The following is a 27,854-nucleotide window of genomic DNA, read 5'->3' as shown; positions in this document are numbered from 1 at the left end:
GTGTATTAGAAGGGGTGCGGTCAGCAGGTCGAGAGAGGTTCTCCTCCCCCTCTACTCTGCCCTGGTGAGGCCGCATCTGGAGTATTGTGTCCAGTTCTGGGCCCCTCAGTTCAAGAAGGACAGGGAACTGCTAGAGAGAGTCCAGCGCAGAGCCACGAAGATGATTAAGGGAGTGGAACATCTCCCTTATGAGGAGAGGCTGAGGGAGCTGGGTCTCTTTAGCTTAGAGAAGAGGAGACTGAGGGGTGACCTCATTAATGTTTATAAATATGTAAAGGGCAAGTGTCATGAGGATGGAGCCAGGCTCTTCTCAGTGACATCCCTTGACAGGACAAGGGGCAATGGGTGCAAGCTGGAGCACAGGAGGTTCCACTTAAATTTGAGGAAAAACTTCTTTACGGTGAGGGTGACTGAACACTGGAACAGGCTGCCCAGAGAGGTTGTGGAGTCTCCTTCTCTGGAGACATTCAAAACCCGCCTGGACGCGTTCCTGTGTGATATGGTGTAGGCAATCCTGCCCCGGCAGGGGGATTGGACTAGATGATCTTTCGAGGTCCCTTCCAATCCCTAACATTCTGTGATTCTGTGATTCTGTGATGTGGACATGCCTCACTTTCTCAAACTGTAATACTTTGCATACACAGATCAATTAGGTTTTCTTTCTTCTTTATTTACTGTAAATGTTGCAAACTTGCTATTTCTTGGCATTTAAACTTAAGTCATTCGCCTTCCTGGAGTTTCAAAAATTCAGCATATAGAGCATTTTCTTCTGATTCAAAACCAGCTGTATTGTGATATATGCTAGATCTAGATGAGAGCTAGATCAGATTAACTAGACTTCTTTGTACAAAGATTTTCATTTTTTTAGAACTATGATTGTGTGGAAATTATTTGAGCTTTGCATTACACTAGTTAAACTGCTTTTAAAATGGCCAGCTGGGAAACAAATAGTATGTAACACGGTTTATTCGACATAGTACCCTAGAAGGAAAAAGCCAATATTTGGTGTATTCATTTGATAAGGTTAATAAGGCATTCAGTAATACATCATATGTACAATATATATTTAAAAATAAGGAAAAATCTATCGGGGGGAATGTTTCATTAAAATATGCATCCATCTTCTAAAGAATTCCACTTGTCCAGGATTTTTATTCCTCTATTTCAGCTTCTAATGGAAATGCTTAAGTTCAGAAATGAAGACTGCATGTATAATATCTTTTATTTTCTTTTATTTTAATTCCATTTCTCTTCTGCTTTAGTTTCATGGTTCTAAACCTATATATTTAAATATGTTGGTAAGTTCTGGTGCAACTTCAGAGTCTAAGTGGGGCATTTCATAACCTTCCCCCATTTATTTTTAGCACAACGATACAGGCAATTCAAACATCCTATAAAAAAAAAAAATCACCAACCTGCATACTGTATTGGGTTTGTGTGGTGGGGCTTTGGTAGCAGTGGAGGGGCTACAGGGGTGACTCCTTGTCACGGTTTAAAGCTGGGCTGGCTATTAACCAGGTGGCAGATGCTCTCTGTTAACCCTCTCCCCCCCCCCGCCAAGGGAAAGGGAAAAGGGAGAGAGACTTATGGGTTGGAAAGTTAAAACAGTTTTAATAAACTATAATAAATGAAAAAAGAATATAATAACAATAATAACAGAAATAACCAAATATATACAAATATGTACAAAACCAAGATCAAGAGCTTGGAAATCCTCCTCAGGCAGAGTTGCTCCCCCCAGTACAGGCAGAGGGGAAAAGGCAGTACCTCCCCCCAGCACAGACAGAGAGCAAAATGCAGAAGCCCCCCTGCCATCACACCTGCAGGCTTTTAACTGGAGATTTGGCAAAGCTGGTACCAATCAGTGGGAGACAGGAGGGCCCCTCCCTCCTGGGCCCCACCTCCAGGAGGCAGTGGGTTAGTGATAAACAGGAAAGTGAGAATGACATGTATGGGATGGAATACCTTGCTGGTCAATCCTGGGTCACCTGCCCCGTCCACTCCTCCCTGCAGGTACAACCCCCTTCGGCTCTTTACTCGTAAGCAGTGACCTTGGGTTCTCTAAGGCTATTTGGCCTGGTTTGAGCCAAACCAGGACATTCCACCCCTTATTCCATACCATTCATGTCATACTCAGATCACCAGTACCTTTTCATTTTCAAATATATATATACATATCACTAGTCTATGATTCATCTTTATGCGAAAAGTCCATCAAGTTCATTTGGTTCAGGATTGTGGGTTTCCATCTGGTTAGCAGTCTCTCAGCAGTCTCTCTGGCTAGCAGTCTCTCTTTTGTCATGGTTCGTGCCCACGGGTTGCAGGGTAAAGATGTCAGACTCGAGGAGGTTACTGGACGCCACTTGATGAAGCTAGCTCCGGTCTCATCACCACTGTCTTAACCTAAAAGACACTTATGCAGCAACAACATGCAGTTCAGACTTAAGTAGTCTCACCCAGAATCAGATCACCTTCAGGGACACATCGGACTTCACCATCTTGCAACATCACCCACCAAGTACATCCAGGTCCCTGAGCAAAAGCAATCCCACGAATGGGTTTACCTTTGCCCATTACAGGAAGAATCCAGACAGTTTTTTCCCAATAGATTCCTTTCATGCACCACCGGGACTTTATCTCCTTCTACTGTATGTAGAAGGTCTGACTGAGCAGGGCCAGCTCGATTGATAGATCCCCTGGTGTTAACTAACCAGGTAGCTTGTGCCAGATGTTTATCCCAGTTTTTAAAGGTTCCACCCCCCATTGCTTTCAGGGTAGTTTTTAACAGCCCATTATACCGTTCAATTTTCCCAGAGGCTGGTGCATGATAGGGGATGTGATATACCCATTCAATGCCATGCTCTTTGGCCCAGTTGTCTGTGAGACTGTTTTTGAAATGAGTCCCATTGTCCGACTCAATTCTCTCTGGCGTGCCATGTCGCCACAAGATTTGCTTTTCGAGGCCCAGAATAGTGTTCCGGGCAGTGGCATGGGGCACAGAGTATGTTTCCAACCATCCGGTGGTCGCCTCCACCATGGTAAGCACATAGCGTTTACCCTGGCGGGTTTGAGGGAGTGTGATATAGTCAATTTGCCAGGCCTCCCCATATTTATATTTCAACCACCGTCCCCCATACCACAAAGGTTTTAACCGTTTGGCTTGCTTAATTGCGGCGCATGTTTCACAATCATGGATAACCTGTGCAATAGAGTCCATGGTTAAGTCCACCCCTCGGTCACGAGCCCATCTGTATGTTGCATCTCTCCCTTGATGACCTGAAGTGTCATGAGCCCACCGAGCTAAAAATAGTTCACCTTTGTGTTCCCAGTCCAAATCTATTTGGAACACTTTAGCAGCTTGATCCGCTTGTTGGTTGTTTCGATGTTCCTCAGTTGCCCGACTTTTAGGTACGTGAGCATCTACATGACGTGCCTTCACGACTAGTTTCTCTAGCCGAGCAGCAATATCTTGCCACAATTTAGCAGCCCAAATAGGTTTCCCTTTGCGCTGCCAGTTGCTTTGCTTCCACTGCTTTAACCACCCCCACAAGGCATTTGCCACCATCCATGAGTCAGTATAAAGATACAGCCTTGGCCACTTTTCTCGTTTAGCAATGTCTAGAGCCAGCTGGATGGCTTTTACCTCTGCAAATTGACTTGATTCACCTTGTCCTTCTGTGGCTTCTGTGACTCGTCGTATGGGACTCCATACAGCAGCTTTCCACTTCCGATGCTTTCCTACAAGACGGCAGGATCCATCGGTGAACAGGGCATACTGCTTCTCATCCTCTGGTAGTTCATTATATGGTGGGGCTTCTTCAGCACATGTCACCTCCTTTTCTGGTGGCATTCCGAAGTCTTTGCCTTCTGGCCAGTCCATGATCACTTCTAAGATTCCTGGGCGATTAGGGTTTCCTATTCGAGCCCTCTGCGTAATTAATGCAATCCATTTACTCCACGTCGCATCAGTTGCATGATGGGTAGTGGGAACCTTACCCTTGAACATCCAGCCTAGTACTGGTAATTGAGGTGCTAGGAGAAGTTGTGCTTCAGTACCAATTACCTCTGAAGCAGCTCTAACTCCTTCATATGCTGCCAGTATCTCTTTTTCAGTTGGGGTGTAATTGGCCTCGGAGCCCTTGTATCCTTGACTCCAAAATCCTAGGGGTCGACCTCGAGTCTCCCCTGGCACTTTCTGCCGGAGGCTCCAGGTAGGACCATTGTCCCCAGCTGAGGTGTAGAGCACATTTTTAACATCTTGTCCCGTACGGACTGGTCCAAGGGCTACTGCATGCACAATCTCTTGTTTAATCTGTTCAAAAGCCTGTCGTTGTTCAGGGCCCCACTGAAAATCATTCTTCTTTCTGGTCACTTGATAAAGAGGGCGTACAATCTGGCTGTAATCTGGAATATGCATTCTCCAGAAACCCACAACGCCTAAGAAGGCTTGTGTTTCCTTTTTGTTAGTTGGTGGGGACATAGCTGTTATTTTGTTGATCACCTCTATCGGGATCTGGCGACGGCCATCTTGCCATTTAATCCCTAAAAACTGGATCTCCCGGGCAGGCCCCTTGACCTTGCCTCTTTTTATGGCAAAACCAGCTTTCAGAAGAATTTGGATTATTTTCTCTCCTTTGTCAAAAACTTCTGCTGCTGTATCTCCCCACACAATGATGTCATCAATGTATTGCAAATGTTCTGGAGCTCCACCCTCTTCTAGTGCAGTCTGGATCAGTCCATGGCAAATAGTAGGACTGTGTTTCCACCCCTGGGGCAGTCGATTCCAGGTGTACTGGATACCTCTCCAGGTAAAAGCAAACTGTGGCCTGCACTTTGGTGCCAAAGGAATAGAGAAAAAGGCATTAGCAATGTCTATGGTGGCGTACCACTTGGCTGCCTTTGACTCCAGTTCGTATTGAAGTTCTAGCATGTCTGGCACAGCAGCACTCAGCGGTGGCGTAACTTCATTTAGGCCACGATAGTCCACAGTTAATCTCCATTCTCCATCAGACTTTCGCACTGGCCATATAGGACTATTAAAGGGTGAGCGAGTCTTGGTAATCACTCCTTGATTTTCTAATTGTCTAATCAGTTTATGAATGGGGATCAGGGAGTCTCGATTGGTGCGATATTGTCGTCGGTGCACCGTGGCAGTAGCAATTGGCACCTGTTGTTCTTCAACCTTCAGCAACCCCACAACAGAAGGATCTTCTGAGAGGCCAGGCAAGGTAGACAGCTGTTTAATGTCCTCAGTCTCTACAGCTGCTATACCAAAGGCCCATCTATACCCTTTTGGGTCCTTAAAATACCCTCTCTTGAGGTAGTCTATGCCAAGGATGCACGGAGCATCTGGGCCAGTCACAATGGGGTGCTTTTTCCATTCATTTTTAGTTAGGCTCACTTCGGCCTCCAATACAGATAACACTTGAGATCCTCCTGTTACTCCTGAAATGCTGATAGATTCTGCCCCTTTATGATCCGATGGCATTAGGGTGCACTGTGCACCAGTGTCTACCAGGGCTCGATACCTTTGTGGTTTTAATGTGCCAGGCCATCGAATCCACACAGTCCAATAAATCCGGTTGTCCCTCTCCTCCACCTGGCTGGAGGCAGGGCCCCCCTAATTAAGAAATGGATTTGTGCTGCTCACAGGGACTGGACCTTCATTTCTCCTATTCACACTTGGGAAAAAGTGATTTGAGGCCCATCTCCCCTGACTGGGGTCCTGCTCACTGGTAACTGGAGCAGCCATCCTCCTAGAAAAATTCTCTCTGGTATTTCTTTTAGCTTGCAACTCACGTACTCGTGCCTGTAGGGTACTGGTAGGTTGTCCATGCCATCTGCTCATGTCCTCCCCATAACCACGCAGGGCAAACCACAGGATACCTCGTGATGTGTTCTGTTTCCTTTGAGCTGGTCCTGTAGGAGAGCGTTTTCTCCTAACGGCTGCAACGCGCGCCTGTGTAGGTAGAGAGTCAAGTTTATTCTCGATCTTGGACAGTTTGTCTGACAGTTGTTTAAATGAGTCCTTGTTCTCCTTAGTCAGTTTTTCCACAGCCGAGATGCGTGTCTGCAGTGGGGAAGAAATACTATCTTCATACTGTCGCATACAGTTAGCCATTTTGCCCACGGTAGAATGTGCCATATCATCTTCTCCCCATACTAATATTGACAATGTATGGGTATATGTCGGTGGAGCATTCTTCACAACCTTCCGGAACATGGATCGGTTGCATTCCACTTCATCAGGATCTACAGGATCTACAATGTCCCGTGGGTGTCTATAAATGATCTCTTGCACAGCCAGTTCTCTAAGGTAGTTAATACCTTTTTCTATAGTGGTCCATTTGCTTAGGTGACTCATAACATCATCTTTATAGGGATACCTGCTCTTTACAGCTGACAAGAGTCGCCTCCAGAGACTGACAGTGTTTGACTTTCTTGCGAGCGCTTTATCAATACCACCATCTCTGGACAGGGATCCCAACTGTCTGGCTTCTCTGCCATCTAATTGCATGCTGTCTGCCCCATTATCCCAGCATCGGAGCAGCCAAGTAATAATAGGTTCACCGTCATAACGGCTGAAGTCTTTCCTTATATTTCTCAGGTCCTTCAGGGATAAGGAGTGGTAGGTTATCTCTACGTCCGAGTCCTCCTCTTGTGATAGTTCTGCTTTAGAAGGACCTTTCTTCTGTGATGGGTCTGCTTTAAAAGGACGATCGAGGAAACCCCCATCTGTGTCAGGCCCTAACTCTGCCTGAGAAGGGCCCTCACCTGGGTCATATGATGGCTCTGTCTTAGAAGGCTCTGAGTCATCATCCTTCTCTTCACGAGCTGATTTCTTTTGGTATTTCTTCCTGGTTACAGGAGCAATTGGTAGAGATTCGATAGATGCTGGAGTCTGAGTAGATGCAGTGGCTGTCTTGGGAGTGCTGAGAGTCTGAGTAGCTGCAGTGGCCATCTTGGGGGGTGTAGCAGCTGTGGTACAGGCTGCCGAGGTTTCAGTGGGTTTAGTGGCTGTATCGGCAGTACACACTGTAGGATCTGAGGTGGCTGCATAACACCTACAACTGTCCCTGCACCGATATTTAATCTTATCCCACATCAGAAACACATTCAGAACAACCAAAAATAAAAACATGCCACCTAGACAGCACCATCCTAATTTCGCAAAATCTGGTGGTATCAGCTTGGCAGAAAAGGAGAAGGTGCTATTTCCCGAAGTAAAACTGGAAGTGTAATCATTAACAGAATCAGCTAAAGGATGCCTGGAGCGTGCAGATGAAGTTGCTGCTACTGATTCGCCATTAAAGCTGCCCATCATTGTGTCATAGAGATAAGAGATCGGAATATTAACTGCCCAGTTTATCACAGCATAAATCAGTATCAAACCCCATACCAAAACAATACATTTCGACCAGCGCCCACTGCTAAACTGCATGTAAACATTCATAAGAAGCAAGCAATAACACAGTGCCCACGGCAGGTAAGGCATCATTGCAATACTCAATTGTGAAAGAAACTCCATAAAAAGATGAGATAACACAGCATTCAAAAATGACATCACCATCTTCACTATCTGATTTAACTTTCCAACCCCTCTTAAATCTCAAAGGAAGAAATCTGATATTATCTCAGCTGAGCTCTCCGGGTCTCCTCCTACCAGAGCCAGGATTCAACTTATCAGAGCAACCTGTTGGAGCTTCTCTCGAGCCCCACGTTGGGCGCCAATAAATCTGTCACGGTTTAAAGCTGGGCCAGCTATTAACCAGGTGGCAGATGCTCTCTGTTAACCCTCTCCCCCCCACCTAAGGGAAAGGGAAAGGGAAAAGGGAGAGAGACTTATGGGTTGGAAAGTTAAAACAGTTTTAATAAACTATAATAAATGAAAAAAGAATATAATAACAATAATAACAGAAATAACCAAATATATACAAATATGTACAAAACCAAGATCAAGAGCTTGGAAATCCTCCTCAGGCAGAGTTGCTCCCCCCAGTACAGGCAGAGGGGAAAAGGCAGTACCTCCCCCCAGCACAGACAGAGAGCAAAATGCAGAAGCCCCCCTGCCATCACACCTGCAGGCTTTTAACTGGAGATTTGGCAAAGCTGGTACCAATCAGTGGGAGACAGGAGGGCCCCTCCCTCCTGGGCCCCACCTCCAGGAGGCAGTGGGTTAGTGATAAACAGGAAAGTGAGAATGACATGTATGGGATGGAATACCTTGCTGGTCAATCCTGGGTCACCTGCCCCGTCCACTCCTCCCTGCAGGTACAACCCCCTTCGGCTCTTTACTCGTAAGCAGTGACCTTGGGTTCTCTAAGGCTATTTGGCCTGGTTTGAGCCAAACCAGGACACTCCTGTGAGAAGCTGCTAGAAGCTTCCCCAGCTCCAAGTCAGACCCGCCTCTGGCCAAGGCTGAGCCGATCAGCGACGGTAGCAGTGCCTCTGTGATAACATATTTAAGAAGGGAAAACGAAACCCAAAACTGCTGGGGGACCTGCAGCGGAGAGAGGAGTGGGATGTGAGAGAAACAACTATGCAGACACCAATGTCAGTGAAGAAGGAGGGAGAGGAGATGTGCTGGAGCAAAGATTCCCCTGCAGCCCGTGGTGAGACGGCAGGCTGTCCCACTGCAGCCCATGGAGGACCACAGTGGAGCAGATATCCACCTGCAGCCCATGGAGGACCCCATGCCAGAGCAGGTGGCTATGCCTGAAGAAGGCTGTGACCCCGTGGAGAGCCTGTGCTAGAGCAGGCTCCTGGCAAGAACTGTGACCCCGTGGAGAGGAGCCCACTCTGGAGCAGGTCTTCTGGCAGGACCTGTGACCCTGTGGAGGACCCACGCTGGAGCAGTCTGTTCCTGAAGGACTGCACCCCGTGGAAGGGACCCATACTGGAGCAGTTCATGAAGAACTGCAGCCTGTGGGAAGGACTCACGTCAGAGAAGTTTCTGGAGGACTGTCTCCCACGGGAGGGACCCTACGCTGGAGCAGGGGAAGAGTGTGGGGAGTCCTCCCCTTGAGGAGGAAAGAGTGGCAAAAAAAAACATGTGATGAATTGACCGCAACTCCCATTCCTGTCCCCCTGTGCGGCTTGGGGGGAGGAGGTAGGGAAATCGTGAGCAAAGTTGAGCCTAGGAAGAAGGGAGGGGTGGAGGGAAGATTTGGTTTTATTTCTCATTATACTACTCTGATTTGATTGGTAACAAATTAAATTGATTTTTTTTTCCCCAAGTCGAGTCTATTATTTTGCCCGTGACCATAACTGGTGAATGATCCCTCCCTCTCCTTATCTCGACCCACAAGCCTTTCGTTATATTTTCTCCTCCCCATCCCACTGTGAGGGAGGAGTGAGCTAGCGGCTGCATGGTGATTAGTCACTGACTGGGCCTAAACCACGACACATACTTTGCTTTTGAAAATCTCCATTACCCTCAGTAGCATTAGATACAGTCAGCTTAAGTGTAAGTTAATGTTTTGGAAGTAATTCATTAAATGTAGTATTTACATAAACAAAAAAAAACTATGTATAAGAAATAAATTAATTTTCTTCCATTAATTTTGAAAGCGTCTGTGGAAAGGTAAGGTTTGGATTTCTGATTTTCTTTCCCCTTCCTCTGTGAATATGGGAGAGTACATGAGCCCATTAAGAGAAAATGCATATGTGTGTGGGAGTATTTGCATTTGCACAGTATTATATATGCTACATTTTTCTTAATTGTAGACCTTATTTCCTTTTCTAAGGAAATGTATCCACTAAGACATGCCTACAAAAATTTGTATAGTTGTTTAGCACAAGTGGCTTCTCATCAAGGCTGGTGGGCTAATCCCCAGTAACTGGAACAGAATATCAGGAAGTATAGCAGTGGTCCTTGCGACTTAAAAATAGATTTGTTATGTTTATATAATGCATTTATGTGGTTCAGTTAATGTAAATAATCTAAGCTTTTGACAACAGATGCAAAAAGGCTCTAATACTCTTATATGCGGAGAAAAGCTTCCAAATGTGAAAAAAAAAGACAAACATTAGCCTGAAATACAGGTGGGATTTGAACAGCCTTATGCCTCATTAATTTCCATGGTATGTTTCTCCTGAAGCCCACTGATGTTACATTATTAATTAGTTATGCCTGAAACAGATGAAATGGGGGGAATTGTCACGGTTTAAAGCTGGGCTGGCTATTAAACCTGCAGCAGATGCTCTCTGTTAACCCTCCCCCCCCACCCGAAGGGAAAGGGAAAGGGAAAAGGGAGAGAGACTTACGGGTTGGAAAGTTAAAACAGTTTTAATAAACTATAATAATGAAAAAGAGTATAATAATATTGGAATAATCAAATATATACAAATATATATACAAAACCAAGATCGAGCTCCCCCGATGTCGGCAACGTCACCACCGGCACTGCAGGGCAGGCTCCGGGAAGGCCCAGGCTGGGCCTAGCGACGGTCGAGAGCTGGATTCAGGGATGCACAGATCAGGATCGGGGGCAGCAGGAAAACAGTCGGAGTCCTCCTTGGACACCGGCCATAGCAGCAAGAGCAAGAGCGAGCGAGACCCTCGTGATCCCCCCGCTTTATACTGAGAATGACGTGTATGGGATGGAATACCCTCGTTGGTCAATTTTGGGTCACCTGCCCTGTCTGCTTCCCCCTGCAGCTGCGACCCCCCTTCGGCTTTTCACTTGTAAGCAGTGAGGAATTCAGCAGTGACCTTGGTTTCTCTAAGAAAAAGTACAGCAAGAGCCTTACTGCACAACATCCCTACTGGTGCCTCAGCGATAACTACAAACTTCGAGCGTTATCAGTCCTGGAAGCAGACACTGTCTGCAAAAACATGCAGTTAGTTTCAGAAAGTGCAGTTACTTAGAGGAGACTTAGCTGAAAGTAAAAATCACTGAAAGGAAAATCGGCCTGGTTTAGGCCAAACCAAGACAGGAATAAAAGTGGGAAGATGCTCTCTGAAATAAGCAGTTAACGATAAGAACAGACAGGATACTCAAAGAAGAGTGAAGAACAGCTGTGCTGCAGAAGCAATCTCACAAAGAAATGCTGAATTGAAAAATATCAATAAATTAAATTACTTATTTTCCTCCAAGTTCTTCTAAATTCCTATGGATCTTCCACTGAGAATTGTGGGGAGCCTGAAATCTAAAATGTATATAATCTACAAACTAAGTTTTAATGTAGACTACTTTTTATGTAGACTAAGTTTTAATGAAGTTGTGGATGCCCCCTCCCTGGAAGTTTTCAAGGCCAGGTTGGATGGGGCTTTGAGCAACCTGGTCTAGGGGAAAGGGGTCCCTGCCCATGGCAGGGGGGGTTGGAACTAGATGATTTTTAAGGTCCCTTCCAACCCAAACCATTCTATGATTCTATGATAAAATAAGTTTTCACCTAGTCATGATCCTTGAAAACAGATAACGCAGGCATCTTCATGGAATTGTTTTAGTTCTTAGGGTTGTTATTTCTGTTATTTCAGCTGCTAGTCCTGTTTTTCAGTGATATGAAAGTATGCATTAATCTTATGCCTTGTAATGAATGAGTGCCTCTCGTTTCAAAACAAGTGTTTGTATGGGTGCTGAAGTTGGCTTAAACCTATGTAGGGGTTTTACCTCACTGAAGGATAAGAATATGTACAATTAATTATTGCAGTTCTGCTGACAGATGGTGGCTAAGCCATAATAACTTTATTGCTTGCTGTTGTTTGGCCATAGCATACTCCCAACTAAAGAAGGTATCCCTACTACGCTTTAACAAAATTTCTTTCCAATGTATTATTTCTTCTTTTCCTTCAGCTTTTAAAAATTTTATTATTGATAACTATGAGGTGTTTTTTCTATCTATCTCCAGCAGTATTTTGTGGGTCACATGAAACACAAAACACCGTTTTTCCTTTTCATGAACCTGAGTTGTGAAATATTTGAAGCAAACCATCCTGTGGCTGTTTTCCTTTTCAGAGTAGATTTTGTTTTCATTGATGAAAGGCAATCTGCTTTTATTACACTTCCCATACCCCAGAAACTATGGTTTAACCCCTTCTCCTACTAATGAACCCCCATGCAAAACTAATCTCATCCCTAAGCCTACTCCCAGGAACAACCATTACAATATTGAGCAGCCACTGAATCGTAGCCTGAACTAGACTAGAAATTAACATCCTCCCTATCATCCCACTCATCTCCAAGTCCCACCACCCAGGAGTCATTGAAGCAGCAATTAAGTCTTTTCTAGTACAAGCAGCCGCCTCAGCACTAGTCCTCTTCTCAAATATAACCAATACTTGAGTCATGGGCCAGTGAGACATCACACAACTAAGCCACCCAACATCCCGCCTCTTACTAACAATAGCAATTGCAATCAAACTAGGCCTAGTTCTATTCCACTTCTGATTCCCAGAAGTACTACAAGGTTCATGCCTGACCACTGCCCCCCTACTCTCAACAGTAATGAAATTCCCCCCATCACCATTCTCTTTCTAACATCCCGTTCACTCAACCAAACACTATTAACTGCTATGGCCATTGTTTCAGCCACCCTAGGTAGCTGAATAGGACTAAACCAAACACAAACCCGAAAGATCCTTGCCTTCTCATCTATCTCCCACTTGGACTGAATGGCCATAGTTGTCATCTATATTCCTAAACTCACCCTACTCACCTTCTACCTATACAGCCTAATAACTGCAGTTATTAACAGTTAAAACAGCGTTTGCACAGTGTCAAGGACTTCTCTGTTTCTCACTCTGCCCCCACAGCGAGTAGATTGGGGATGCACAAGAAGTTGGGAGGGGACACAACCAGATGACCTGAACTGACCAAATGGATATTCCATGCCATATGACATCATGCTCAGCAATAAAATGGAGGAGAAGGGGAGTTTTAGGTAGAGTAGCCATTTTTTACTCAGGGACTGGCTGGGCATTGGTCTGCTCGTGGAAGGCGGTGAGTGATTGCCTTTACATTACTTTGGTTTTGTTTTTCTTTCTTCCTCTTTTCCTTTGCCTCTTAAGCTATGATTAAACTAAACCCATGAGTTTTCTCACTTTTGCTTTTCCTATTCTCTTCCCCCATCCTGCTGGTGGGGGGAATTGAGTGAGTGGCTGTGTGGGCTTAGGTGCCAGCCAGGGTGAGCCCACCATAATCACGTACAATAAAATTGTGTTAAGTGTTTAGCTAAAGACACACTAACTGAAGTTTTTATGATTTAGCTCTCAAGATTGCTGTACAAACGTCTGTGACTGATGGTTGCTAATACGCAAATCAAATTTATGATAGTTGAAGAGTGAATTGGCTAGAGTCACCAACCACATGACACTAGCCTTTTTCTCTGTTGTTAACTTATAACAACATTATAGGGCTTACCACCTTAATATAAGACAAGAAGCAGTAGGTGATAATTTCTTCTCTAAGCACCTCTGCTGAAATTTATTTAATCCATTTTTAATATTGTTGCAGCTGGTACCATTTCTATCAACAGGTGATAAACTCGATTCCAAAGACAGTAATAAAAATGTTGCCATGTGTCTTTAACTAGACTTGATATTGTGGGGGGTTAGTTATAACTGTTGAAAAATGGAACCTATATTTTCTAGGTTTTGTCTAATTTTTTGTGTTAAACTTACTTTCTACAATGTAAATATTTACCAAACATGAATAAAATTGAAAAATATGGGTAGTAGATATGTTGTCTAAGCTTTTTAAACTAATATTTCCAACTGTGCTTGCATTATAAAGTGTTCCTTATAGAATATGTAAATGAACTGGTATGAGAGGCTTGGTTTATTAGTATTATGCTCCAGTACTCCAAAGGTATAAATCAGAAGCCAATCATAATGATGTTCATTACAAGTAGGAGACTGACTTCGGAACTGGCAATTGTCTTAATTGTTACCTTAACCTAATGTTGTCATAGGTTTAAGACAAGTTGTATAGGTTAATAACATATATTTTTGTGGTATAAGAGTGGCACGGTTTAAAGCTGGGCCGGCTATTAAACCTGTGGCAGATGCTCTCTGTTAACCCTCCCCGCAAAGGGAAAGGGAAAGGGAAAAGGGAGAGAGACTTCCGGGTTGGAAAGTTAAAACAGTTTTAATAAACTATAATAATGGAAAAGAGTATAATAATAATAATAGAAATAATCAAATATATACAAATATATATACAAAACCAAGATTGAGCTCCCCTGAAGTCAGCCACGTCACCACCGGCACTGCAGGGCAGGCTCCGGGAAGGCCCAGGCTGGGCCTAGCAACGGTCGAGAGCTGTATTCAGGGATGCACGGATCGGGATCGGGGGCAGCAGGAAAACAGTCGGAGTCCTCCTTGGACACCGGCCATAGCAGAAAGAGAGCGAGACCCTCGTGATCCCCCCGCTTTACACCGAGAATGACGTGTATGGGATGGAATACCCTCGTTGGTCAATTTTGGGTCACCTGCCCTGTCTGCTCCCCCCTGCAGCTGCGACCCCCCTTCGGCTCTTCACTCATAAGCAGTGAGGAATTCAGCAGTGACCTTGGTTTCTCTAAGACTAAGTACAGCAAGAGCCTTACTGCACAACATCCCTACCGGTGCCTCAGCGATAACTACAAACTTTGAGCGTTATCAGTCCTGGAAGCAGACACTGTCTGCAAAACATGCAGTTAGTTTCAGAAGGTGCAGCTACTTAGAGGAGACTTAGCTGAAAGTAAAAATCACTGAAAGGAAAATCGGCCTGGTTTAGGCCAAACCAGGACATTCCACCCCTTATTCCATACCATTCACGTCATGTATCATCTGTACTGTTTTTCCAGAAAAGGAGACACTGTTCCATTTGTGAACATCATCATTACTGCAGTTGCTTCTGTTGTCTTTGCAGTAGTGATGGCAAATATTGATTAACTTACTGTAGTATCGCATTTAGTTTTCTTTCTCGATATGTCTTTGGTATGACATGAGAAAAAAACCTGGTTTAAATACTGAGAATTCGAGAGTTCTGTTGTGCTGAAGTAAGATTCTACTATAAGCAAAGGTCTAGAGTGCCATTTTACCTTAAGTAAAAATATTTCTTACTTTTCTAAATGATAAAATCTAAAGACTTCAAATTTCAGCTTCTTTCATATTTTTATAAAAAAATCTCGATACTGAAGCTGCAAAGAACTATGATACTTTACCTATGAATAATGAAGAGAGCTGCTATACATTATTGTCAGAGCTTAAATTGAGCAGATGCTTAATATTTCTGAAATCCATTTGCAGTTAATAAATATACCCTCTGTTTTTTTGCCTCCAGATATGCTCTTCACATACTTCAGTAGCAAGGTTTTCCTTTTTTGCACTGAGCTCTAATCTGCGGTCCTTGATAAGTAAGAGCATCACCTTTTTCTACAAAGTCATGGAATCATAGAACAGCCCAGGGTGGAAAGGACCTCAAAAGATGATCTGGTCCAACCTTTCATGGGAAAGGGAGCCTAGATGAAATTATCTAGCACCCTGTCCAATTGCATCTTGAAAACTTCCAGTGATGGGCAAGTGCAAGGTCCTGCATGTGGGTTGGGGCAATCCCAAGCACAAATACAGGCTGGGCGGAGAATGGATTGGGGGTGATGGTTGATGAGAAGCTCAACATGAGCCGGCAATGTGTGCTTGCAGCCCAGAAGGCCAACCCTATCCTGGGCTGTATCAAAAGAAGCATGGCCAGCAGGTCGAGGGAGGTGATTCTCCCCCTCTACTCCACTCTTGTGAGACCCCACCTGGAGTACTGCGTTCAGCTCTGGGGCCCCCAACATAAGAAGGACATGGAGCTGTTGGAGCGAGTCCAGAGGAGGGCCATGAAGATGATCAGAGGGCTGGAGCACCTCTCCTATGAAGACAGGCTGAGAGAGTTGGGGCTGTTCAGCCTGGAGAAGAAAAGGCTCTGGGGAGACCTTATAGCAGCCTTCCAGTACCTGAAGGGGGCGTAAAGGAAAGCTGGAGAGGGACTTTTTACAAGGGCATGTAGTGATAAGATGAGGGGTAATGGTTTTAAACTGAAAGAGGGTAGATTTAGATTAGATATCAGGAAGAAATTCTTTCCTGTGAGGGTGGTGAGACACTGGAATAGGTTGCCCAGAGAAGTTGTGTCTGCCCCCTCCCTGGCAGTGTTTAAGGCCAGACTGGATGAGGCTTTGAGCAACCTGGTCTAGTGGAAAGGCGTCCCTGCCTATGGCAGAGCGGTTGGAACTAGATGTTCTCTAAGGTCCCTTCCAACCAAAACCATTCTATGATTCTTTGAATATCAAGAGCCAAGTGTCAGTCCTCGTTAACATTGAGAAAGGAATCCTAATGACAGTCATCCAGATCATCTATTCTACTCTATACTTTTAATTCACTCCAGCTATGCAAGATCAAAAAATTGGTGTTTTGATTTTTAAAAAAGGTCCTATCATTCACTTCTAGGGGGTATGCATACTTACATATTGCCAGAGAGTTATAAATGAAATTTCTGTTACGTAAATTCCATTAAGAAACAACATCCTTATTGCCATGACTGAAAAGCAATGGCATACAGCAGCATTTTGCTCCAGCAGTAATTTACATTTGTTCAGATACTTTTATCTCTTTTCGGAAGTGCAACATTGTCTGTTTTCACTACTTCAATGTTCTTTCTTATTTCTTATTTCTTCTTTCTTATTTCAACCTCACAGGCTGCCCAGAGAGGTTGTGGAGTCTCCTTCTCTGGAGACATTCAAAACCCGCCTGGACGCGTTCCTGTGTGATATGGTCTAGGCAATCCTGCTCCGGCAGGGGGATTGGACTAGATGATCTTTCGAGGTCCCTTCCAATCCCTAACATTCTGTGATTCTGTGATTCTTCTTTCTTCTTTCTTCCTTCTTCTTCCTTCCTTCTTCTTCCTTCCTTCTTTCTTCCTCCTTTCTTCCTCCTTTCTTCCTTCTTCTTCCTTCTTCCTTCTTTCTTATTCTTTTTCTACCTTCTTTCTACCTTCTTTCCTATACCTTCTCTTCTACTCTTCTTCTCTTCTTCTCTTTCTTCTTTCTTCTTCTTCTTCTTCTTCTTCTTCTTCTTCTTCTTCTTCCTCCTCCTCCTCATCTTCTTCTTCTTCTTCTTCTTCTTCTTCTTCATCTTCTTCTTCTTCTCTTCTTCTTCTTCTTCTTCTTCTTCTTCTTTCTTCTTCTTCTTCTTCTTCTTCTTCTTCTTCTTCTTCTTCTCTTCTTCTTCCTTCTTTCTCTTCCTTCTCTTCTTCTTCTTCTTCTTCTCCTCTCCTTCTCCTCTTTCTTCTTCTTCTTCTTTCTTCTTCTATCTTCTTCTTCCTTATTCCTTCTTCTTTCTTTTCTTCTTCTTCTCTCTTCTACTTCTTCTCTCTTTCTTCTTCTTCTCTTTCTTCTTCTTCGTTCTTCTTCCTTCTCTTCTATTCTTCCTTCTTCTTCTTCTTCTTCTTCTTCTTCTTTCTTTCTTCTTCTTCTTCCTTCCTTCTTCTTCCTTCTTCCTCCTTCTTCCTCCTTCTTTCTCCTCCTTCCTTTTTCTTCCTTCTTCCTTCTTCCTCCTTCCTCTTTCTTTCTTCTTCCTTCTTCTTCCTCCTTCTTCCTTCGTTCTTCTTCTCTCTTCTTCTTCCTTCATTCTTCTTCTCTCTTCTTCTTCTTATTTATTCTTCCTTATTTCTTCTTCCTTATTTCTTCTTCATTCTTCCTCTTTCGTCTTTCTTCTTCCTTCTTCCTTCTTCTTCTTTCTTCTTTTTCTTTCTTCTTTTTCTTCTTATTTCATCTTCTTCTTTCTTCTTCCTTCTTATTTCATCTTCTTTCTTATTTCTTCTTCCTTCTTTCTTCTTCCTTCTTCCTTCTTCCTTCTTCTTCCTTCTTCCTCTTTTGTCTTTCTTCTTCCTTCTTCCTTCTTCTTTCTTCTTTTTCTTTCTTCTTTTTCTTCTTATTTCATCGTCTTCTTTCTTCTTCCTTCTTATTTCATCTTCTTTCTTATTTCTTCTTCCTTCTTCTTCTTCTTCTTCCTCCTTCTTTCTTCTTCCTTCTTCCTCCTTCCTTCTTCTTTCTTCTTTCTTCTTTCTTCTTCTTTCTTCTTCCCCTTCTTCCTTCTTCTTCCTTCTTCCTTCTCCTTCTACTTCTTCTACCTTCTTCTTCTACTTTCTTCAACCTTCTCCTTCTTTCTTCTTTCTTCTTTCTTCTTTCTTCTTCTTTCTTCTTTCTTTTCTTCTTCCTTCTTCCTCCTTCTTCTTTCTTCTTCTTATTTGTTCTTCTTCTTCTTCTTCTTTCTTCCTTCTTCCTTCTTTCTTTTCTTCTTCCTCCCTCCTCATTCTTCCTCCTTCTTTATTCTTCTGTCTTCTTACTTCTTTCTTCCTTCTTCCTCCTTTATTCCTTCTTCCTTCTTCTTCCTTCTTCTTCTTCTTCCTACATTCTACCTTCTCCTTCCTCCTTCTTTCTTCTTCCTTCTTCCTCCTTCCTTCTTCCTTCTTCTTTCTTCTTTCTTCTTCTTTCTTCTTCCCCTTCTTCCTTCATCTTCCTTCTTCCTTCTTCTTCTTTCTTCTACCTTCTTCTTTCTTCTTGCTTCTTGCTTCTTGCTTCTGGCTTCTGGCTTCTGGCTTCTTTCTTTTCTTCTTCCTTCTTCCTCCTTCTTCTTTCTTCTTCCTTCTCCTTCCTTCTTCCTCCTTCTTTCTTCTTTCTTCTACCTTCTTCTTGCCTCTTGCTTCTGGCTTCTTGCTTCTTGTTTCTTGCTTCTTTCTTTTCTTCTTCCTTCTTCCTCCTTCTTCTTTCTTCCTTCTTCCTCCTTCTTTCTTCTTCTTCCTTCCTCCTTCTTCCTTCTTCCTTCTTCCTTCTTTCTTCTTCCTTCCTTCATGCTCTTCCTCATTTTTCTTCTTCCTTCTTTCTTCTTCATTCTTCTTTAATCTTCTTTCTTCTTCATTCTTCTTCTTTCTTCTTCTTCTTTCTTCTTCTTCTTCCTCTACTTCCTCCTTCCTTCTTCTTCCTTCTTCCTTCTTTCTTCTTCATTCTTCTTCTTCTTCTTCTTTCTTCTTCCTTCTTCTTCCTTCCTCTTCCTTCTTCCTTCTTCTTCCTTCCTTCTTCCTCCTTCCTTCTTCCTTATTCTTTCTTCTTCTTTCTTCTTTCTTCTTCTTCTTTCATTTTCTTTCTTCTTTCTTCTTCGTTCTTCCTCTTTCTTCCTTCTTCTTTTTTCTTCCTTCTTCCTTCTTTCTTCTTCTTCCTTCTTCCTTCTTCCTCCTTCCTCCTTCCTCTTTCTTCCTTCTTCTTCCCCTTCTTCCTTCTTCCTTCTTCCTTCTTCCTCCTTCCTTCTTCCTTCTTCTTCCTCCTTCTTCTCCCTTCTTCCTTCTTCATCCTTCCTTCTTCCTCCTTCCTTCTTCCTTCTACTTCCTTCTTCTTTCTTCTTCTTCCTTCTTCTTCCTCCTTCTTCCTTCTTCTTCCTGTTTCTTCCTTCTTCTTCCTCTTTCTTCCTTCATCTTTCTTCTTCCTCCTTCTTCCTTCTTCTTCCTCCTTCTTCCTTCTTCTTCCTCCTTCCTTCTTCCCCCTTCGTCCTTCCTCTCTCTTCCTTCTTCTTCCTTCTTCCTTTTTTCTTCTTTATTCTTCCTTCTTATTTCTTCCTTCTTCCTTCTTCCTTCTTTCATGTTCTTTCTTTTTTCTTTCTCCTTTCTTCTTCTTTCTTTCTTCTTCTTTCCTTTTTCTTCTTCCTCTTCCTTTGCTCTTTGCTCTTCCTTCTTTCTTCTTTCTTCTTCTTTCTTCCTTCTTCTTCCTTTTTCTTCCTTCTTCCTTTTTCTTCCTTCTTCTTCCTTTTTCTTCTTCCTTCTTCTTCCTCCTTCCTCCTTCCTTCGTCATCCTTCTCCCTTCTTCATTCTTCCTTCTTCTTCCTTCCTCTTCCTTCCTCCTTCCTCCTTCCTTCTTCCTTATTCTTTCTTCTTCCTTCTTCCTCTTTCTTTCTTCTTCTTCTTTCTTCTTTCTTTTCTTTCTTTCTTCTTTCTTTCTTCTTTCTTCTTCCTTCTTCTTCCTTCTTCCTTCTTCCTCCTTCCTCCTTCCTCTTTCTTCCTTCTTCTTCCTCCTTCTTCCCTCTTCTTTTTTCTTCTTATTCTTTCTTCCTTCTTCTTCATTCTTCCTTCTTCCTTCTTCTTCTTTCTTCCTTCTTTCTTCTTCTTTATTCTTTCTTCTTCCTTCTTCCTCTTTCTTTCTTCTTCTTCCTTCTTCTTCCTTCTTCCTTCTTCCTCCTTCCTCCTTCCTCCTTCCTCTTTCTTCCTTCATCTTTCTTCTTCCTCCTTCTTCCTTCTTCTTCCTCCTTCTTTCTTCTCCTTCTTCTTCCTTCTTCCCACTTCGTCCTTCCTCTCTCTTCCTTCTTCTTCCTTCTTCCTTTTTTCTTCTTTATTCTTCCTTCTTATTTCTTCCTTCTTCCTTCTTTCATGTTCTTTCTTTTTTCTTTCTTCTTTCTTCTTCTTTCTTTCTTCTTTCCTTTTTCTTCTTCCTCTTCCTTTGTTCTTTGTTCTTCCTTCTTTCTTCTTTCTTCTTCCTTCTTCCTTCTTCTTCCTTCTTTCTTCTTCTTCCTTTTTTCTTCCTCTTCCTTTTTCTTCTTCCTTCTTCTTCCTCCTTCCTCCTTCCTTCGTCATCCTTCTCCCTTCTTCTTCTTCCTTCTTCTTCTTCCTTCCTCTTCCTTCCTCCTTCCTCCTTCCTTATTCTTTCTTCTTCCTTCTTCCTCTTTCTTTCTTCTTCTTCCTTCTTCCTTCTTCCTCCTTCCTCTTTCTTTCTTCTTCTTCCTTCTTCCTTCTTCCTCCTTCCTCCTTCCTCTTTCTTCCTTCTTCTTCCTCCTTCTTCCCTCTTCTTTTTTCTTCTTATTCTTTCTTCCTTCTTCTTCATTCTTCCTTCTTCTTTCTTCCTTCTTTCTTCTTCTTTATTCTTTCTTCTTCCTTCTTCCTCTTTCTTTCTTCTTCTTCCTTCTTCTTCCTTCTTCCTCCTTCCTCTTTCTTCCTTCATCTTTCTTCTTCCTCCTTCTTCCTTCTTCTTCCTTCTTCTTCCTCCTTCTTTCTTCTCCTTCTTCTTCCTTCTTCCCCCTTCGTCCTTCCTCTCTCTTCCTTCTTCTTCCTTCTTCCTTTTTTCTTCTTTATTCTTCCTTCTTATTTCTTCCTTCTTCCTTCTTCCTTCTTTCATGTTCTTTCTTTTTTCTTTCTTCTTTCTTCTTCTTTCTTTCTTCTTCTTTCCTTTTTCTTCTTCCTCTTCCTTTGTTCTTTGTTCTTCCTTCCTTCTTCCTTCTTCTTCCTTCTTCCTTCTTCTTCCTTTTTCTTCCTTCTTCCTTTTTCTTCCTTCTTCTTCCTTTTTCTTCTTCCTTCTTCTTCCTCCTTCCTCCTTCCTTCGTCATCCTTCTCCCTTCTTCATTCTTCTTTCTTCTTCCTTCCTCTTCCTTCCTCCTTCCTCCTTCCTTATTCTTTCTTCTTCCTTCTTCCTCTTTCTTTCTTCTTCTTCCTTCTTCTTCCTTCTTCCTTCTTCCTTCTTCCTTCTTCCTCCTTCCTCTTTCTTTCTTCTTCCTTCTTCCTTCTTCCTTCTTCCTCCTTCCTCCTTCCTCTTTCTTCCTTCTTCTTCCTTCTTCTTCTTCTTCTTCCTTCTTCCTCCTTCCTCTTTCTTTCTTCTTCCTTCTTCTTCTTCTTCCTTCTTCCTCCTTCTCCTTCCTCTTTCTTCCTTCTTCTTCCTCCCTTCTTCCTCTTCTTTTTTCTTCTTATTCTTTCTTCCTTCTTCTTCATTCTTCCTTCTTCCTTCTTTCTTCTTCCTTCTCCTTCTTCTCCTTCCTTCTTTCTTCTTTTCCCTTCTTTCTTACTTCTTCTTCCTTCTTCTTCATTCCTTCTTCCTTCCCTCTTCCGATCCTTTCTTCTTTTTTATTCTTTCTTCTTCTTCTTTCTCCTTCTTTTTTCTCCTCCTTTCTTTCTCCTTCTTCTTCCCTGTTCTTATCCTTCTTCTTTCTTCATCCTTCTTCCTCCTTCTTCCTTCTTCCTTCTTCCTTCCTTCTTCCTTCCTTCTTTCTTCTTTCTTCTTCTTCCTTCTACCTTCTTTCTTCTTCCTTCTTCCTTCCTCCCTCCTTCTTTCATCTTCCTTTTTCCTTCTTTCTTTTTCTTCTTTCTTCTTCCTCCTACTTCCTTCTTCTTCTTTCTTTTTTTGTCTTTCTTCTTCTTTCTTCTTTATTCTTCCTTCTTCCTTCTTCCTTTTTTCTTCTTCCTTCTTCCTTCTACCTTCTTCTTCTGCCTTCTTCCTTTTTCTTCCTTCTTATTTTTCTTTCCTTCTCCTTCTTCTTTCTTTCTTCTTCCTCCTTCTTCCTCCTTCTTTCTTTTTTCTTCTTCTTTCTTCCTTCTTCCTCCTTCCTTCTTTCTTCTTTCTTCATCTTCTTTCTTCTTCCTTCTTCTTTCTTCTTCCGTCTTCTTCCGTCTTCTTCCTTCTTCTTCTTCCTTCTTCTTCCTTCTTCTTTCTTCTTTCTTATTCCTTCTTCTTCCTTCTTCCTATTCCTTCTTCCTTGTTCTTCTTCCTCCTTCCTTTTCTTTCTTATTCCCTTTCTTCTTCCTCTTTTTTCCTCCTTCTTTCTTCTTTCTTTCTACTTCTTTCTTCTTTTTTCTTTCTTTCTTCTTTTTTCTTCTTTCTTCTTCCTTCTTTTTTCTTCCTTCTTTTTTCTTTCTTCTTTCTTCCTTCTTCTTTCTTCTTTTTTCTTCTTCTTCCTTCTTTTTTCTTCCTTCTTCCTCCTTCTTCCTTCTTCTTTCTTCTTTTTTCTTCTTTTTTCTTCTTTTTTATTCCTTCTTTTTTCTTCCTTCTTTTTTCTTCCTTTTTTGTTCTTTTTTTCTTCTTTTTTCTTCTTCATTCTTTTCTTCTTCCTTTGTTCTTTCTTCTTCTTTATTCTTTTCTTCTTCCATCTTTTTATCTTCCTTCTTTCTTCTTCTTTCTTCTTTCTTTTCTTTCTTTCTTCTTTCTTTCTTCTTTCTTCTTTCTTTTCTTTCTTCTTTATTATTCTTCCTTCTTTTTTCTTTCTTCTTTCTTTTCTTCTTCTTCTTCTTCCTTCTTTTTTTCTTTCTTCTTCTTATTCCTCTTACTTCTTTTTTTCTTTCATTTTCTTTCTTCTTCTTCCTTCTTCCTTTCTTCGTCCTTCTTTCTTCTTTCTTCTTCCTTCTTTCTTCTTCCTTCTTCCTTCTTCTTCCTTCCTTCTTCCTTCTTCTTCTTCTTCCTTCCTCCTTCTTCTTCCTTCTTCCTTCTTCCTTCTTCCGTCTTTCTCCTTTCTTCTTCTTCTTCTTTCTTTTTCTTCTGTCTTCCTTCTTTCTTATTTTTCTTCTTTTTCTTCTTTCTTTTTCTTTCTTCTTTCTTCATCCTTCTTCTTCTTCCTTCTTCCTTCTTCTTCCTTCTTCGTTCTTCTTTCTTCTTCTTCCTTCTTTCTTCATCCTTCTTTCTTCTTTTGTCTTTCTTCTTTTGTCTTCCTTCTTTCTTCTTTCTTCTTTTTCTTTCTTCTTTCTTCTTTCTTCTACCTTCTTCCTTCTTCCTTTTTTCTTCTTCCTTCTTCCTTCTACCTCCTTCTTCTGCCTTCTTCCTTTTTCTTCCTTATTTTTCCTTCCTTCTCCTTCTTTCTTTCTTCTTCCTCCTTCTTTCTTTTTTCTTCTTCTTTCTTCCTTCTTCCTCCTTCCTTCTTTCTTCTTTCTTCATCTTCTTTCTTCTTCCTTCTTCTTTCTTCTTCCGTCTTCTTCCTTCTTCCTTCTTCTTTCTTCTTACTTCCTTCTTCCTTCTTCTTTCTTCTTCTTTCTTCTTATTCCTTCTTCTTCCTTCTTCTTATTCCTTCTTCCTTGTTCTTCTTCCTCCTTCCTTTTCTTTCTTCTTCCCTTTCTTCTTCCTCTTTTTTCCTCCTTCTTTCTTCTTTCTTTCTACTTCTTTCTTCTTTTTTCTTCTTTCTTCCTTCTTTATTCTTCTTTCTTTTTCTTCTTCCTTATTTTTTTCTTCCTTCTTCCTTCTTCTTTCTTCTTTTTTCTTCTTTCTTCTTCCTTCTTTTTTCTTCCTTCTTTTTTCTTCTTCCTTCTTTTTTCTTCCTTTTTTCTTCCTTTTTTCTTCTTTTTTTTCTTCTTCTTTTCTTCTGCATTCTTTTCTTCTTCCTTCTTTTCTTCTTCCATCTTTTTATCTTCCTTCTTTCTTCTTCTTCTTCTTTCTTCTTTCTTCTTTCTTTCTTCTTTCTTTTCTTTCTTTATTCTTCCTTCTTTTTTCTTTCTTCTTTCTTTTCTTCTTCTTCCTTCTTTTTTTCTTTCTTCTTATTCCTCTTCTTTTTTTTCTTTCTTTTTCTTTCTTCTTCTTCCTTCTTTTTTCTTTCTTTTTCTTCTTTCTTCTTCTTCCTTCTTTTTTTTCTTTCTTCTTTTCTCTCATTGCCACCAATTGGTATTCCTGGAATGACCTCCTACAACTCTCTAGCTAAGTATACTTTTTTGTGTTTTGTGTTATTGTTGATGTTGGTTTTTTTATTTTATTAAATCTGTTCAATTTTAACTCATGAGTCCCCCTCTTTTTTTCCTGATTTCCTTCCTTGGTTGGGGAAGGGACATTGGGTGAGAGAAAACCTGTTAGTGTTTAGCCCTGTGTGTGGGCTAAATGAAGACACAAATTAACTTTAAAAGCTCTGAGAAATTGATGCTACATATACTTTTAAATGGGATCTAAATGAAAAATTCTTTATAGTTTCTTTATTGGATTAAGAACTGAAATAAGTCATTGTTAGTAATTGTGAAAAGTAGATACTGTAAAGTATACAGAACATCTATGAATCAATAAGTTGAGAGAAAAGACTGTTTAGAAGTGAAGAATCTAACAAAGTCTACTGACCAGGATGAAAGTGCTTAAAAGTGCTTTATGGACATCATTACCTGTTGGAATAGCACTAGGATTCCTCTCTGAGTAGTAGTGATTTTACACAAGAAAATGTATTTTTAATGTAGTTGGTACTTTTTCCAAGATGACTCTGAAAAGCTGCATACTGGACGGGTAATTTGATTAACAAGAATCAAGACTCCACTCTGTGGATGAAACTGTATTTAATGTAGTTCAAGGTTCTGAAGCATGGCACTCTCCAATTAGAGTCAGCAGAAGACACAAACAGGGCTGATGGGCTTCAGGCGTTTCTTTTTGTGTTTAAAAGTTTCATAGACTGAGAATATAGTCCTTTCCACGCTTCTGTAGTGCTTTACCCTGACATCTATACTAATGTTTTTCCCACAAAATGTCATCCTCCCCAGATTATGGATTCAATGTGAAATATAAGATAAACGTTCTATTCACATTACCCTTTTTCCCTTTGCTTCCTCTACATTTAGTTTACAGAATCCTCAACACAGAAATTATATTCTCTGGATTAGTTTGGTGCTCACTGACACAGTGGACACTCTCTTGATTCTCAGTTCACTTATTTATTTTTACAGTACTGGTGAAGGATCACTCAGCTTTGTCCAACAGGGTGTCCCCAGTAGATTTTTCAATAGACCTATTCAGCAACATCAGGTTTTCTCTTAGTTAAAAATTGCACAAGTTAAGTAGCTGCCTTACCATTAGAATTTTAATTCATAAGATTTATACATTTGCCATTCATACAGAAACAAATTCTAGCCTTACACAGTGTACAAAAAGAAGATGCACAGACCTGAACTGATTCAAAGTTTAGAATTAAAATGCTTAAATACTGCAAGCCAATCTGATTCTTTTATGTATAATTTTGGTTTTTTTTCAAGTTTAGACTTGAAATTGTTTAAACATCACATCGATTTGTATAACTACTTTTATTTAACTGATGTTATGAAAAATTAAATATTTAGATACTTCAAAAAATGAAGGAAAATATACCCTATCCTACACTTAAGTATATAGTGTCTATATTATCTTATCTTATAGTCCAACTTTCTCAATTTCTTTTCAAAATTTAGGGTTTCCTTTAAAAAAAATTATTTGCGGCTCAACATTTTCTATTGAGTTTGTTTAATTAATGGTAATTTTTAATTGGCAATGCTAAGATTGCTACTGGGAAGAATCCAACATGTTCTTTTATGTAATTCTCTAAACTATACATTTGTTATAGCTAAACCAAAGCTTTGGACAGGTAGCTGACATTCATATCTCTCTTCTTTTCTGGTGTATCTATTCCTTTGACTGTATTACAAAAATATTTGCATTTATTTCTGAACTGCAGTACACTCCTATATCTTAACTTAAATACTAAAAAGAAATTGTGTTGAAGCAGATTCTGCTTCATTTTGCTTGATGTCCCACTGTAAGAGAAGACTGAAATAAAACATATTGTTAATTTCAACTCTTTTACTGTTAACTTCAAGCAGAGAGATGATGCAAAGAGATGGTGGTATTGGCCTCTTAAGTCACCACAGAAAAATCTGAGTACTGAGAGCCAATACATTAGAACTGTTCTCAGCTTCCCTGAAAGAGTGTCACATTAAAACTTCGTATATTCTGGAATTAAATTTGTTAACCTGGTTTCTGAGGAAATTGTTTGTTATGACATTGTTTGCTTCTCATCATCCTCCCCTACTAAACAGCCACCAAGTTTGACAAATCAGTACAGGCCAGGGCTCTGACATATTTTGTGAAAACTGGCAGCTAAGTAGGAGATATGTACTAAAATTAGCATGTCTAGCATGGAAGAGACACATAAGCTGAATTCAGGTCTTTTCTATTCTGGCTGCCAATTAGTACATGCATACTCTCTCACCAGCACATCTGGCTGTGAACCAGCCACAGAACACCAGCCACATCTCCTTGTTGGCCAAACAGGCAGGAAACAGGCTACAAGTACAGTTACTGCTTTGTGCTCAGAGAACTCCAAGGATAATACAGTAGAAAGCTTCTCTCTGATATGATTTACAGAGCAATGGAAAAAGTCACTGAATCTAGTAGCTAGCTACTTTTGTGCTAAAAGCCATAAGGGAATTTTTTTTTTAGTTAATTGGTCTCCACTGCTGACCTCCATAGCATAAGACAAACTGAAGGGAATTTTATCAGTGCTGTACCAATTAGCAATTCACAACGAATTCACAATTGATTGTGATTCTTCTTCTAGGAAAGACTTCCCAAATCTATTAGGAAAAAAAAACAACATAATATTTCCCTCCCTTCTCTCCCATTTCAGCCTCACTTCTTTCTTCATTTGGCTGCAAGATTCAAGCCCAGCAATGCAAAGGTTGCAGAAAGATGCCTATAATGACAGTAGTAAGCAATTAAGCACATTTACAGAAAGCTTTTTTTTAGATCCTTTATGCATGCAGATATACCAATCAATCAGTTACATCTGATTTTAAAAAACCCTGTACTGCATGCTGAAAGTATCTCACAGATCCTTTAAAATAAGGATTACAAAGTTTCCCATGGCTGTATTTGCATGTTTTTTTCATTATTGTACACTACCACAGCCAAGGAACCACAGATGTTTTATTTGATGAGAGCATCTTACTAGTCTACGTGGCCTACCACACACTATGTAAACCACCTAAGCTAAGAAAAGTTTTCATTTCTGTCCTGAAGTGCAATAGTTTGATAAGGGCTGTATACAATATTGCCAGCAGCAAATAACTGGATCATTTTCCATGTTTAATTACTTTGGTTTGGTCTGCTGAAAGAAAATCTGTGTGAATGACTGATCAGAATTTGCTGTTAGTATAACTGATGATGTGGCAACTTTAGAGACTTTAGAAAGAGCTGCTGGAAGAGTTCCTAGAAAAAAAAAACCTTTTCCTTAGGACATTTACATGGCCTGTAAAAGAATGTCAATAGTTGAAAACCATTCAAGTGTTAAGCATAATTCAAGCCCAATCTGGCACAATTTTTTCCCCTTCAAGAAAGTGTTGTGCTTAGAATTATTTATTAGTAACACAATTAATGCAAGA

The 27,854-nt window shown here is 41.1% G+C and overlaps 1 pseudogene; it reads left to right on the top strand.

The window, feature by feature from the left end:
- Nucleotides 1-12,050: 12,050 nt before the first annotated feature.
- LOC137677092 (NADH-ubiquinone oxidoreductase chain 2-like) lies at nt 12,051-12,817 on the top strand (annotated as a pseudogene).
- The last annotated feature ends 15,037 nt before the right edge of the window (nt 12,818-27,854 follow it).

Source organism: Nyctibius grandis, assembly GCF_013368605.1.
Source record: "Nyctibius grandis isolate bNycGra1 chromosome W unlocalized genomic scaffold, bNycGra1.pri SUPER_W_unloc_1, whole genome shotgun sequence".
NCBI classification, from domain to species: domain Eukaryota; kingdom Metazoa; phylum Chordata; class Aves; order Nyctibiiformes; family Nyctibiidae; genus Nyctibius; species Nyctibius grandis.
This window is presented reverse-complemented; position numbering and strand designations above follow the sequence as displayed.